This window comes from Dermochelys coriacea, chromosome 1 (genome assembly GCF_009764565.3).
Source record: "Dermochelys coriacea isolate rDerCor1 chromosome 1, rDerCor1.pri.v4, whole genome shotgun sequence".
Taxonomy (NCBI): domain Eukaryota; kingdom Metazoa; phylum Chordata; order Testudines; family Dermochelyidae; genus Dermochelys; species Dermochelys coriacea.
Window position 1 is genome coordinate 113,628,391 of NC_050068.2, and position 15,215 is coordinate 113,643,605.

General features: G+C 43.2%; 2 long non-coding RNA genes across 2 annotated transcripts; one reads left to right on the top strand and one right to left on the bottom strand.

Moving 5' to 3' along the window:
- Window positions 1-1,369: 1,369 nt before the first annotated feature.
- Window positions 1,370-13,203, bottom strand: LOC119849791. The gene is made up of 2 exons (XR_005290590.2): window positions 13,131-13,203; window positions 1,370-1,664 (listed from the first exon to the last, which is right to left on the bottom strand). It is a non-coding gene; the product is annotated as an uncharacterized LOC119849791 (long non-coding RNA).
- On the top strand, window positions 4,510-11,337 carry LOC122459319. The gene is made up of 2 exons (XR_006279932.1): window positions 4,510-4,722; window positions 11,238-11,337. It is a non-coding gene; the product is annotated as an uncharacterized LOC122459319 (long non-coding RNA).
- Window positions 13,204-15,215: the final 2,012 nt, after the last annotated feature.

Sequence of the window (15,215 nt, forward strand, 5' to 3'; positions counted from 1 at the left end):
TTGCTCTCCTCTGGACTCTGTCCAGTTTGTCCACATCTTTCTTGAAGTGCAACACCCAGAAATGGACACACTACTCCAGCTGAGGCCTCACCAGTGCCGAGTGGAGTGGAACAATTAAACTCCCAGGTCTTTCATCCAATATTCCTGCTAATATCCCCAAGAAGGATATTAACTTTTTTTTTGCAAAAAGAAAAGGAGTACTTGTGGCACCTTAGAGACTAACAAATTTATTTGAGCATAAGCTTTCATGAGCTACAGCTCACTTCATCGGATGCATCCGAAAGCTTATGCTCAAATAAATTTGTTAGTCTCTAAGGTGCCACAAGTACTCCTTTTCTTTTTGCGAATACAGACTAACACGGTTGCTACTCTGAAACTTTTTTTTTTTTTTTTTTTTTGCAACTGCACCACATTGCTGGTCATATTTAATTTGTGAACCACTAAAAGCTGCAGATTCTTTTCAGTGGTATTACTGCCTAGCCAATTGTTCCCCATTTTGTACTTGAGCATTCCCCCCCCACCCCGAAGTGTAGTACTCAGGTACCCACTATTTTCTAGGAGAATCGGAACTTGTCTCCGGCCCAATAAATATCTAGTCTATACATGGTTCAAATATCCTTTATTCTGGTGGGAAAGAAGGCATCATTCTCTCCTTATCACTTCCCCTTCTAAATGATTACAAATCACCTGTCTGGGAAAGTCAACAAGTGGTTCTCTTCTCCTTTGATTCTAATGGAATGGCTGACAGAAGACACTTGGACAGCAAGAAACTGTAGAGCCCCAAAGTGTCATCTCCACGTTACATCTGATCTCCACAAGCCCAGCCAGTGAATGACCCAAGAATTTGTCTTTTAGAGTATAGAGACTTTCATTCATTCAGTGTCATTTTGTTTGTCTATATAATCAATGTATGGCATTTTTAATGCCTTTGTCACCATATCTCACCCTCTTATGCTCTCTGGCTGCATAGCTCTGGAGGCAGAGCAGCCAACAGATGCAATGCTACCCTTATTTTTGCACTACTGCTGGCTGGGGTGTTCATGTTGTTTGCGGAGCAGGAGGACTATTTTTTTTAATCCCATTCCTGTACTGCCCTGCAATACCCATTCCCACTCCCACCCGCTCCCCCATTGTTTGTTAAATGTTTACCCTGCAGTGGAACTGGGATCTCACTGCTATAATAGCAGGAGCAGGATAGAGTCCTTGCAAAACAAACAAACCCACCCACACAGTGTCAGATAAGTTATAGAGGAGGGGCATAACAAATTCCATGAATGATAAAGGAGGCACAACTAGAAAGTTTGTGCACCAGTGGTGTAAATATTGTCATCCTGAGAGTCTGTTGATAAAGCCGAACGTCAACAACAGCTGACCTCTATTTCATTTAATATGCTTATGCATGGATTATTATGTTTATCCTACAATATTTAAAGCATGGCTGCAAACATTTAAAAAAAGCATTAACAAGAACAAACAGTATGGCCACAAAATTAAACAGCTTTTAACCAAGGACAACAAGAGATTCATTTTAGGCATAGATGACATTCAGCAGTTGTCTTGATTAATATCCCCCTCTCCATTGTCTTCTTTGCAAAATGTGTTCATACCAGATGCAGATGATTACTCCGCCACTAATATCTCTTCATATTTGACTGCAAAAGGCCCTAATAAAATAAAAAGTACTCAATGAATTTGATTCATTTAGGAACCACACATGTTGTCAGAGGTTCTGTAGAATTTATGAATTAGAACGTTGAATGGTCAGAAATGAACTGACTATTATTATAGCTTCTGTGTTCAAGAGATTTAATCAGCCAAGCCATAAAATCTAGAAATGTATGGGCAACATTGCATGAATTGAATACATCTAAGCAAACTGTAACTTGCATACCCTATTTCCATAATTTTTACTCATGTTTTTACTGGAATATTTATTCAAGATGGCAAGTTACTGTAGATAGCCATGTATCACCCGTTTCTAGCTTGCTATGAAATAAAAGACTATGGGTCCAGTCTTGCTTCATTGAAAGAATAGAGTTTTGACATTGACTTCAGCAGAATCAGGCCCTACAGTATGTCTCAAAGAAAAACCACTCCATTATTTTTCTATCACAAAATAAGCAAACTTTTCCTTGCTTTGACATATTCATCAAAGGTAGGGATATTGGATTTGTAAGAACCTCTAGGTTCCATATGTTTTTTCTTTCTGCTGTGTTTTTCATGAAAATGAAAAAAAAAAAGAAGAAGGATTACACAGAGTGCAATCGTGTATGAGCAGAGACCTGTGAAAGCAGTGGTCTCTGACAGCACAGTAACAAATGATGGCTTGCTGCTAACTCTTCATTGGTGACTTAATGGCTAATCCATACAGTGGAAATAAATAGCTGCTTAGGGTCAGGATCTACCTTTACCTTCTGTCCTGTATACTTGTGTTGAAACAACCACCACACATCTGAAGAGTGATTGTGACACTGCACCTGGCTTGCCATCTTTTACTCTGGCAATTCCATTTGAAACTGCTCCATCTGTAGGACTTCCTGAAGTCCTTTCACTCTGCCCTGATACTTGAATTGTCTGAAGAAAATAAACCCATCCCCATCTACTTTCTACTGCTCCTTTTCTAGAATGTTCAGGACCTGCAGCAGCTAGCTATTATCTACTAGCCTGTGATTTATTGAAACAAATCTACCTGTTTTGTGTGAATAATCGTTAAAAAGGTGGGAAGATGCAAATACTGTTTCTTTATACTTCTAATAAGGAGCCCTGCAAAAGGATTAGGGTTAAGACACAAGCTTCCAGTGAAAAGCCAGGAACAGTGTTAGGGACAATAGTTTTCCCTATTCAGCATTAGGACAAAGCATCTTTCTGTGACATGACACAAAAGGTCTGTTTTACAATTCAGTCAAACAGCGATATAACTGATTATTTGCCCTTCGCAAAAAGAAATACATAAATGACTATGACTAACAGACTGTATTATAAAGCAAGATTAAATACACAGTAGTATTACTAAGAGCAGCTTTTTCTTCTTCCTCTAATGCTTATTGCAAACTCTCTGAAAGTTAATTGCAAATAGTTTATGACTAATACTCTAAATTAATGGCAGTAATTTAAGATGGGTGACATCAACATCCATCGAGAAGTAATTATCCTTGTAAAAAAAAAAAAGCTAGTCACAATGGGATCTAGCTATATTTTAAAAAAGTTTTCTCATAGAATATCTGCTGTAACATATCTAGACTTTCCCTTAATAGCCACATATTCAAAAGCTTATATATAAACAAGTGCTATGTTGAAGAAGGGAGGGCTTCTGTATTCTGTCTGGTGTAATGCAACTTTCCCTTCTAAGGTCATTGAGTTCATTTCAGAAAGCCAGACCAGCTATTAGCCATTTAGAAGATTAGACTCTACATCAATCATTTGTTTGGGAAGGCATAAAACCAGCTGTCAGTTGCTGGAAACGCAATGGGTTAAATTTTAATAGCACTCGTCTTTTTTTTTCTAGGAAACTGTAGTTTGTCATGCTTATAAGCTAAGGAAGTGTCTACATTCTCAGTGAATTTAACTGAGTCATTTCTCATGTCAGTATTCTGAGATGTGCAGCTGTCAAATTTCATGTGCTGTCAGGGTGGAAGGTAAACAGCTGCTTCTTCAGAAGTGTAAGAAATATGTACTGTTCAAGATAATGTAGGGTTCTGCAGTACTTTCAAATATGCCAGTTCTCTTGAGGGAGCTATTAGTGTGAAGGAAGAAGAAAAACAAAAGGAAGGATCACAAAGACTTGTCTAAGGAAGAGGCACTGCATTTAAGTTATGGCTTTTGAAATTTAGGATTTCTTGCTCATCCAACCTTCACCTTGATGCCTTTGTTAAAACATCAGCCTTAGAACTACATTTAAGGAGACATAACCACGGAAAATACATATTTCTCTTCTTCTATTGTCCCTCCCTCTGTACAACAAAGATGAATGATTATCTCCACCTTCATTTTCAAACATTTTAGACACCACAAAATATTACATGGGAGTGGCAAAAAGATTCTAATGATGAAAAACTCATATTTAGGGTGCAACATTGTGGAGAATCTCCAGAAAACTTTCTGTAGCTACTGGCCTGAAGCATAGATACTAGGCTCAAAGGAAATTATGCAGAATGCAAAAATTCACTTCAGTCATGTTACTTAAAGGAAGTGAGACAAAACCCCAAACAAACCTTTCACTACTAACCAGCCCCAACCTTGCAACTTGTGCTGTCTCAGATTTTGAATGTAAACTCTTTGCGGGCAGGGACTACATCCTTACTTGTTTCTGTGAAAGGCTTAGAAGAGTTTTTTTGGTGATCAAAAATAATAAATAATTTCTCTCAATATAAAATTGATAGTAGCAATTACCATGGCTACATGTGCACTAGTGAGTGCATTCACATGACAACTTAATCTTACTAGTCATTTGCACACAATTACTGTGAAAGAATGTACAATCACAGTAGTTGCAAGTGGGAACTGAATGTAATGAAGGCCACAGTGTGGAGTTTGTGACTTGTGGATGTCTTCAGGTTTGGAGAAGTATTGCTCTGTGGCAAGGTCACTGTTTGGAAATTTCATTAAGCTGTGAAATAAAGTAGCAGCTTTCTGTACTGTGATTATAGCCTCCATTGACAGCTGTGGGCACCTCATGGTTTCATATAGCAGTTGCATGGCAAACTTGTTTTGGTTTTGGTGCAGGTGAGTTTACATGCCTTAAGACTCACTTTCAGTTTTGGATTTAGTTTTTTTGGATTCACTTAGGGTGTGTCTACACTGCAGTAGGGAGGGTGTTTCCCAGCCTGGGAAGATGGACATGCATTACCTAGTGTACTAAATATAACAGTGTAGGTGGGAGGAAGCACAGAGACAGTGGCTCAGGCCCGAGTGCGTACCCAGGGGGTTCTGGCAGGTTTGTACTTAGGTGGCTAGCTCCAGCAGTGCCCATGCTATCCCCAGGCTACACTGCTATTTTTAGCATGCTAGTTCGAGCACAGATAGCATATGTTCCTCTATCTCCACTGAGAAGCCTGAAGCTCAGCTGAAACTGTTGTGTGTTTGCCTGGTTTGAAGCTGAAATGATAGGTGTGACCCAAGAACCTTTTAATGTCCCTGGCAAAGGGCTGGCATAGTCCAGAGGAGATCATTTGTGTTGCGAACAGACTGGTGGTGTCAGGCAGCTGACACCCAGTTAAGCACAAGCAATTTTCCTTCTCACTAGAGATGGGGGCAGGAGGTAAACAAGGTGACTCTTAATCCTGGGCACCCCAAGAACCAACACAGTGGCACAGTCCTGGCAGGGTTTACACACAATCTGTTGGTTAGCTAACCACATTCCTAGCACCGGTAACCGAGATTCTGAGAGTGTCACAAGGGAGAAGGTTGAGAACAGACAAAGTTGCAATTTGTTATTTTCTGTGTTTATTTTGGGTAAGGGAAATAGAACAATGGAAAGCAGAAGATGGCTAGAGCAGCAGAAAAGGCAGGATGAGCAAAGAAACATGCTAATTTTGCTATGCTCACCAAGAAATGGTTAGAAGAGCTGTGTGCACAGTGAGCTCTGTCAGCTGCTGATCAGAAGAAATTGGAGCTGGTGGCTAGGCTACACGCATATGCCATGAGGCAGGATGGGGTACCTGCTCCAAACTGGGACTCACAGGGGTCCCTTTTTCTCCACCAGGGCATGTTGGAGACCAAACATACAGTTCTCCAGAGGATCCAGCAAAGATAGTAATGGTGAGAGGCCCAGAGCTGTGGAGGCTGGAGTAGAAAAGGCTGCCTGTGTAGGAGAGATGGTTAGAGCTGGAGGCCAAGAGCCAGAGTGACGGGGCAGAACTGAAGTAACAGACGCTTGCTGACCAGGACAAACACAGGCAGCTTGAAAAGAAGAAGAGGGACCCATGGGATCCAGGAGGAAGGACATAAGGATGTGTCGGATCAGGGACTAGCAGGCAAACAGGTGTGGGTCTAATGGCCACTAAAGGTTGTTCTGAGATTCGGGCTGTGGGAAGGTTTCAGAGTAGCAGCCATGTTAGTCTGTATTCGCAAAAAGAAAAGGAGTACTTGTGGCACCTTAGAGACTAACAAATTTATTTGAGCATAAGCTTACATGAGCTACAGCTCACTTCATCGGATGCATTCAGTAGAAAATACAGTGGGGAGATTTATATACACAGAGAACATGAAACAATGGGTGTTATCATACACACTGTAAGGAGAGTGATCACTTAAGATGAGCTATTACCAGCGGGGGGGAGGGGAAGAAAACCTTTTGTAGTGATAATCAAGATGGGCCATTTCCAGCTGTTGACAAGAACGTCTGAGGAACAGTAGGGGGTGGGAAGAGGAATAAACAAGGGGAAATAGTTTTACTTTGTGTAATGACCCATCCACGCCCAGTCTCTATTCAAGCCTAAGTTAATTGTATCCAGTTTGCAAATTAAATTCCAATTCAGCAGTCTCTCATTGGAGTCTGTTTTTGAAGTTTTTTTGCTGAAGTATTGCAACTTTTAGGTCTGTAATCAAGTGACCAAAGAGATTGAAGTGAAGTGTTCTCTGACTGCTTTTTGAATGTTATAATTCTTGATGTCTGATTTGTGTCCATTTATTCTTTTAAGTAGAGATTGTCCAGTTTGACCAATGTACATGGAAGAGGGGCATTGCTGGCACATGATGGCATATATCACATTGGTAGATGTGCAGGTGAACGAGCCTCTGATAGTGTGGCTGTTGTGATTAGGCCCTAGGATGGTGTCCCCTGAATAGATATGTGGACAAAGCTGGCAACGGGCTTTGTTGCAAGGATAGGTTCCTGGGTTAGTGGTTCTCTTGTGTGGTGTGTGATTGCTGGTGAGTATTTGCTTTAGGTTGGGGGGGGTTTCTGTAAGCAAGGACTGGCCTGTCTCTCAAGATCTGTGAGAGTGATGGGTCGTCCTTCAGGATGGGTTGTAGATCCTTGATGATGCGTTGGAGAGGTTTTATTTGGGGGCTGAAGGTGATGGCTAGTGGCGTTCTGTTCTTTTCTTTGTTGGGCCTGTCCTGTGGTAGGTAACTTCTGGGTACTCTTCTGGCTCGGTCAATCTGTTTCTTCACTTCAGCAGGTGGTTATTGTAGTTGTAAGAACGCTTGATAGAGATCTTGTAGGTGTTTGTCTCTGTCTGAGGGGTTGGAGCAAATGCGGTTGTATCGTAGAGCTTGGCTGTAGACAATAGATCGTGTGGTGTGGTCTGGATGAAAGCTGGAGGCATGTAGGTACGTATAGCGGTCAGTAGGTTTCCGGTATAGGGTGGTGTTTATGTGACCATCGTTTATTAGCATCAGAGTGTCCAAGAAGTGGATCTCTTGTGTGGACTGGTCCAGGTTGAGGTTGATGGTGGGATGGAAATTGTTGAAATCATGGTAGAATTCCTCAAGGGCTTCTTTTCCATGGGTCCAGATGATGAAGATGTCATCAATGTAGCGCAAGTAGAATAGGGGCATTAGGGGACGAGAGCTGAGGAAGTGTTGTTCTAAGTTAGCCATAAAAATGTCAGCATACTGTGGAGCCATGCAGGTACCCATAGCAGTGCCATTGATTTGAAGGTATACATTGTCCCCAAATGTGAAATAGTTATGGGTGAGGACAAAGTCACAAAGTTCAGCCACTAGGTTTGCTGTGACATTATCAGGGATACTGTTCCTGACGGCTTGTAGTCCATCTTTGTGTGGAATGTTGGTGTAGAGGGCTTCTACATCCATAGTGGCCAGGATGGTGTTTTCAGGAAGATCACTGATGGATTGTAGTTTCCTCAGGAAGTCAGTGGTGTCTTGAAGATAGCTGGGAGTGCTGGTAGCGTAGGGCCTGAGGAGGGAGTCTACATAGCCAGACAATCCTGCTGTCAGGGTGCCAATGCCTGAGATGATGGGGCGTCCAGGATTTGCAGGTTTATGGATCTTGGGTAGCAGATAGAATACCCCAGGACAGGGTTCCAGGGGTGTGTCTGTGCAGATTTGTTCTTGTGCTTTTTCAGGGAGTTTCTTGAACAAATGCTGTAGTTTCTTTTGGTATCTCTCAGTAGGATCAGAGGGTAATGGCTTGTAGAAAGTGGTGCTGGAGAGCTGCCTAGCAGCCTCTTGTTCATAGTCTGACCTATTCATGATGACGACAACACCTCCTTTGTCAGCCTTTTTGATTATGATGTCAGAGTTGTTTCTGAGGCTGTGGATGGCATTGTGTTCTGCACGGCTGAGGTTATGGGGCAAGTGATGCTGCTTTTCCACAATTTCAGCCCGTGCACTTCAGCGGAAGCACTTTATGTGGAAGTCCAGTCTGTTGTTTCGACCTTCAGGAGGAATCCACCCAGAATCCTTCTTTTTGTAGTCTTGGTCGGAAGGTCTCTGTGGGTTAGTATGTTGTTCAGAGGTGTGTTGGAAATATTCCTTGAGTCGGAGACGTCATAAATAGGATTCTAGGTCACCACAGATCTGTATCATGTTTGTGGGGTGCAGGGGCAGAAGGAGAGGCCCCGAGATAAACAGATTTCTCTGCTGGGCTAAGAGTATAGTTAGATAGATTACCAATATTGCTGGGTGGGTTAAGGGAACCACTGTTGTGGCCCCTTCTGGCATGTAGTAGTTTAGATAGTTTAGTGTCCTTTTTCTTTTGTAGAGAAGCAAAGTGTGTGTTGTAAATGGCTTGTCTAGTTTTTGTAAAGTCCAGCCACGAGGAAGTTTCTGTGGAAGGTTGTTTTTTTTTTTTTATGAGAGTATCCAGTTTTGAGAGCTCATTCTTAATCTTTCCCTGTTTGCTGTAGAGGATGTTGATCAGGTGGTTCCGCAGTTTCTTTGAGAGCATGTGGCACAAGCTGTCAGCATAGTCTGTGTGGTATGTAGATTGTAATGGATTTTTTACCTTCAGTCCTTTTGGTGTAATGTCCATCTGTTTGCATTTGGAAAGAAGATGATGTCTGTCTGTATCTGTATGAGATTTTCATCAAGTTGATAGATTTCCACTCCATACGGCTAAATTCAGTGCCTTGCATAATGACAGGTTTCAGAGTAGCAGCCGTGTTAGTCTGTATTCGCAAAAAGAAAAGGAGTATTTGTGGCACCTTAGAGACTAACAAATTTATTTGAGCATAAGTTTTCATGAGCTACAGCTCACTTCATCGGATGCATTCAGTGGAAAATACACTAGCTATCACCTTCAGCCCCCAACTAAAACCTCTCCAACGCAACATCAAGGATTACAACCTATCCTGAAGGACAACCCATCACTCTCACAAATCTTGGGGGACAGGCCAGTCCTTGCTTATAGAAAAACCCCCAACCTGAAGCAAATAATCACCAGCAACCACACATCACACACAGAACCACTAACCCAGGAACCTATCCTTGCAATAAAGCCCGTTGCCAACTGTGTCCACATATCTATTCAGGGGACACCATCATAGGGCCTAATCACATCGGCCACACTATCAGAGGCTCGTTCACCTGCACATCTACCAATGTGAAATATATAATCATGTGCCTGCAATGCCCCTCTGCTATGTACATTGGTCAAACTGGGCAGTCTCTACGTAAAAGAATAAATGGACACAAATCAGACGTCAAGAATTATAACATTCAAAAACCAGTTGAAGAACACTTCAATCTCTTTGGTCACTAGATTACAGACCTAAAGTTGCAATTCTTCAACAGAAAAACTTCAAAAACAGGCTCCAATGAGAGACTGCTGAATTGGAATTAATTTGCAAAATGGATACAATTAACTTAGGCTTGAATAGAGATGGGGAGTGGATGGGTCATTACACAAAGTAAAACTATTTCCCCTTGATTATTCCTCTCCCCACCCGCCACTGTTCCTCAGAAGTTCTTGTCAACAGCTGGAAATGGCCCACCTTGATTATCACTACAAAAGGTTTTTTCCCCCCCGCTCTCCTGCTGGCAATAGCTCACCTTACCTGATCACTCTCGTTACAGTGTGCATGGTAACACCCATTGTTTCATGTTCTCTATGTATATAAATCTCCCCACTGTATTTTCCACTGAATGCATCCGATGAAGTGAGCTGTAGCTCATGAAAGCTTATACTCAAATAAATTTGTTAGTCTCTAAGGTGCCACAAGTACTCCTTTTCTTTTTGGACTGTGGGAAGTTATTTTTCCTGATGAGTTATTTTGTGTAATAATGGAACAGGGTTAAACCCCCAAGGGCGCAAGTAAAAGCCAGCCATGGCCAGACTCTGCTCAAGGGGGCAAACTTGCTGTTTATTCTCGTTGGGGAAACCAACTCAGTGCTAAGTGTGTCTGTGGTATGGCATGATCAGCGCTGTGACCCAGAGCTGTGCTGGGAGTGGGGAAGACACTGGTAAAATTAGGAAATGCTGTGGGCCAGAACACCACTGGGAGCAGGAAAGTAGGCAAGGACATACTGTGACTGACTGCATGTACAAAGTTCAAATTAACAAGTAGTACAGCTAGCGTCCTGTCCAGGCAAGAGTGTCCTGAGATGATTGCTATGGAGGAGCCAGTGGCTGACCTTACTGCCTCAATGTAAGAGGCGATGTGTGACTCAAGAACCTCTTAATGCCAGCTGGCAAAGGGTTGGCTTAGCCTGGAGGAGATTGTTTGGGTGGCTAATAGAGTAATAGTGGCAGGGAGCTGACACTCATTTAAGCCCCAGCAGGGGTAACAAGATTACTCACAATCCTGGGCACACTGAGAACTGTCACAATAGGAGTTTGTCTTGAAGGGCCAAAATCCATGTGCTGTTTATGTAAAAACCTGATATAGGCTATGTCAGCTCTTTTTACAGGCCCAAAGACCAGAGTTTGGTCAAGAGGCCGAATGGCCCAGTAAACAGTGAACAATATTAGCTAAGAGAAGCAGAACAGACAAAAGACAACCTTGCTTTTTCTAAGATATGCATGGTCAGCAAAATGCGAGATGGGGAGCAGTAATTGGCACTCTTATCTGAAGCTGCAAACAGACCAGACGAATGAAAGAGGCCCTATGTGTCTGGGTCTGTGTATACTCCTCTCCAAGAGGAGGTAACCATGCTCTCCCCACACACCAACCTTGAGTTTATGGAAGATGTTCAAGCATGTCAGTATGAGATATGGCATCCTCCTCCCCTCCCCAGGTATCAGTGTCTGCCTTTAGAAGCACAAATGAGAAACTTGAAAGACAATTTCTATTGCCATATACTTTTCAATGTTTTTCTGCTTTAACCCCCAGGTATGTACCTGTTGGATAATTAGAGGAGCTACTTCATTCCTATGGACCCCAAATCAGAATTCAGATATATTTTATACTAACACACTTCATACATTTTTAAGAAAAACACCTCTGTACTAATGGTGTTACTTGTTAACCTGAAACCATTGGTAGAGACATTATGTAATATTTGACTATTGGCTACTGTGCTTATCTTGTCTTGCTGCTAGACCTATCCAAGGGCTTGTGACTGCCTACTTCGTCATTTCCCTCCACCCATGGAAAATCCATATAATCCACTGTAATCAATTGTTTGGCAGTGTCTCTGAGTCTAATAAGCAAGGTGACACTCCGCCAGCACTGTCTGTAATAAACCCATGTGCTTGATTCTACACAGTGTCCATTCTATTCCTTCAGTCTCAAAATCAGGAGACCCTGCCCTGCACTTGTGGGAAGGAAGGGACATGACACAAAAAGTCACCCATGATAGATTTGTCCTAGAGCAGGGGTGGGCAAACTACAGCTCGCAAGCCAGATCCAGCTCACCAGCCAGTTTGAGCCAGCCCTCAAGCTCCCACTGGGGAATGGCGTCTAGGGCTTGCCCCCCTCTAGCACTCCGATGCTCCAGCCATGGTGCAGGGTCGGGGACTGCTCCATGTGGCTCCAGGAAGCAGCAGCATGGCCTCCTTCTTGCACTTCAATGGGAGCTGCAAGGGCAGTGCCTGTGGACAGGGTGGCATGCAGCAGAGCCGCCTGGCTGTGCCTCCACATAGGAGCCAGAGAAGGGACATGCCACTGCTGGGAGCCACCTGAGGTAAGTCCTGCCCAGAGCCTGCACCCCTGAGCCTCTCCCCATGCCCCAGCCCCCTGCCCCAGCCCTGATTCCCCTCCCACCCTCGAAACCCCTCAGTCCCAGACCAGAGCACCCTCCTACACCCAAACTCCTCATAGACTATCAGGGTTGGAAGGGACCTCAGGAGGTCATCTAGTCCAACCCCCTGCTCAAAGCAGGACCAATCCCCAATTTTTGCCCCAGATCCCTAAATGGCCTCCTCAAGGATTGAACTCACAACCCTGGGTTTAGCAGGCCAATGCTCAAACCACTGAGCTACCCCTCCCCATATCAGCCCTCATCCCCAGCCCCATCCCAGAGCCTGCACCCCCAGTTGGAGTCCTCAACCCCCCCCGCACCCCATTCCCCCACCCCAGCCCAGAGCCCCCTCCTGCACCCTGAACTCCTCATTTCTGGCCCCACCCCGGAGCCCTTACCCCCTCCCGCACCCAACCCGAATTTTTTGAGCATTCATGGCCCTCCATACAATTTCTATTCCCAGATGTGGCCCTCGGGTCAAAAAGTTTGTCCACCCCTGTCCTAGAGGTTTGTAAACTTCAGTGAACCTGGGCTGCGTTTCAGGGTTATAACACTCAAAGCAAGATGAGTTAAGTCAGTCTAGTTAAGTGAACTTGCAGAGGGTGGGAGGGGCACCGGCAGCTAGAGCTGAACAAAAAACGTTTCATCCAAAACTTTTTTCAGTGACACTGAAACATTTCTGAATTCGTGTGGGTGCTGCTGAATTGTTTGTGTCAGGGAAAACAAAACAAACAAATTCTGAAAAAGTCAGAATGCTTCATATCAACATTTCTGATTTTTGCTTCAAAACAATTTTTTTATTTAGAAATTTGCTTCAAATTTATTAAAAACATTTAAAACATTAAATGCTTGAAACAGAAATTATTTGGATTGAACAAAGTGCTTTGTTCGACCCAAAATGACATTTTTCAAACCTTTTCAATTTGCTGAAAACGTTAATCAAATTTGTTTTCAGTTTGATCCAGAGTGAAATTTAATTTTTTTGGAATAGTCAGAGAATAGAAAAATCCTTTCTTCACACAGCTTTGTAGTGGCAGCCTTACCTGACTGATATTTCTTCTTCTAAGTGTTGAAACGTTTTATTTCACTGAGATCAGGTACAGTGGGGTTTGATTTCTAGCAATAAACACAAAAATTAAGAAGTGTGTCACATACGGTACTCAGCCACAAAATCTTGTAGCTGTTTCTTTAAGAAAATTTAATCATCAGAGGATAACATTGCAGGTACAAAGCATTTGTTTACATTGTCAGCCACCTACTTCCAAGAGTGAAATCTTAAATGAAGTGGATCTAAATCATGGAGAACAGCAGTTACTTGATGAACAATCAATATATCATTTTTGCAGAAAGCAAGAGTACAAAAATCACATCATTTGATTTTTCTGTAGTTGTTGTCATCATCATCATGGGTGTTGATTCAGTTGGAATGAAAACACAAAACAGAAATATTTATAGACCATGAAAAGAGTTTTCCCCAGAAAAATGTACTGAGAGGGGAAAAGGGGGGTAAGGAAAGGAGACATTTGGACAGTTTCATGTTATGATCAGTAATCATCTGTTTGGGGGGAAGTGCACAGTGTGTACGAACCAGCCAGGAGCAGGTTTGGAAAAAGCATCAGTTTCTAACACAAGAAAAGAGGAACAGAGATCAGGCTTGAAAGTCAGGCATGAGCACTTTTGGGTATCTAATTTATGTGCACAGATACCAGGTATATGCTTGCAAATTGGGTATTGTGCACAGGTGGCCAATCAGATAACTGGCCATATACATACAGAAATACTTGATTTAGATGCTTACATTACGAATATGCAAGCACAAATGAGATATGTATAAAAGTATGTGAGAAAACAATCAACTGAAACTAAGAATCTGGTCCAATGAGTATTAGATAAAGATATAGACAAGAATTATCACAAACTAAGGGTCCCGTTTGGTGGCACGCTAGGAATCAGCTACATCTTGTTACTCGAGCTAATGTGAAACTGCTGTTGAAATAGTTCTGTGAATTAATAATGTTAAATATCTATTACATGACTTTCCAAATACGCTCCTGCCAGCCCCTCCTGCCTCTCCCCCACTAAAAATCATTAAGAAATTAAGGGCTGGCCTTGTGATTAAGGCACTGGGGCTAATACTGAAGGGAACTAGGTTCAAATCCAGGTGTCAAAGACTTCCTGTGTGACCTCAGGCAAGTTGATAGTTTCCTCACTCTGAGGGCATGGCTACACTTGCAGATGTAGAGTGCTTTGAGTTAACCAGCCTTCGTAGACTGCAGTAGGGAAAGCGCTGCAATCTGTCCACACTGACAGCTACAAGCGCACTGGTGTGGCCACATTAGCAGTTCTTGCAATGGCCACAGAGAGCAGTGCATTGTGGTAGCTATCCCAGCATGCAAGTGGCTGCAACGTGCTTTTAAAATGGGGGTGGGGTGGACTGTGACAGGGAGTGTGTTGTGTGTATGTATGGGGAGAGAGTGGGTTTTGTGGGGGGGGCTGAGAGCATGCCAACATGCTGTCTTGTAAGTTCAGACAGCAGCAGACATCCCCCCCCCCCGACACCTCTCTCTCTCTCACACTGCATTCCGCAGTAATGGTTGCTTTGTCTATGAGCAGATAAGCATGCCGGCTGTCAGGAACGGAGCTTTCAAAGGGCATATCCGCATTCCTGCAGCAATTCCAAAACAATGAGAAGAGTGGCCACTTGACTTAAGGGTATTATGGGATGTTTCTGGAGGCTGATCAGAGTGCAGTAATGCAACACCTCATTCACACTGACGCCTCAGCGTTTCAGCCAAGGCTCAACAAGCACTAATCTTCTTGCCGAGGTGGATTACCAGGAGCACTCTAGCCATGGAGTTGGAGCGCTCTACGTGCCTTGCCAGTGTGGATGGGTAGTGAGCTAGGGCACCCGGGCCTGCTTTAATGCGCTCTAACTCACAAGTGTAGCCAAACCCTGAGCCTCCACTCTCCATCTGTAACATGGAGATAACAGGTTTCAGAGTAGCAGCCGTGTTAGAGTACCCAGAAGTCACCTACTACAGGACAGGCCCAAGAAAGAAAACAACAGAACGCCACTAGCCATCACCTTCAGCCCCCAACTAAAACCTCTCCAACGCATCATCAAGGAT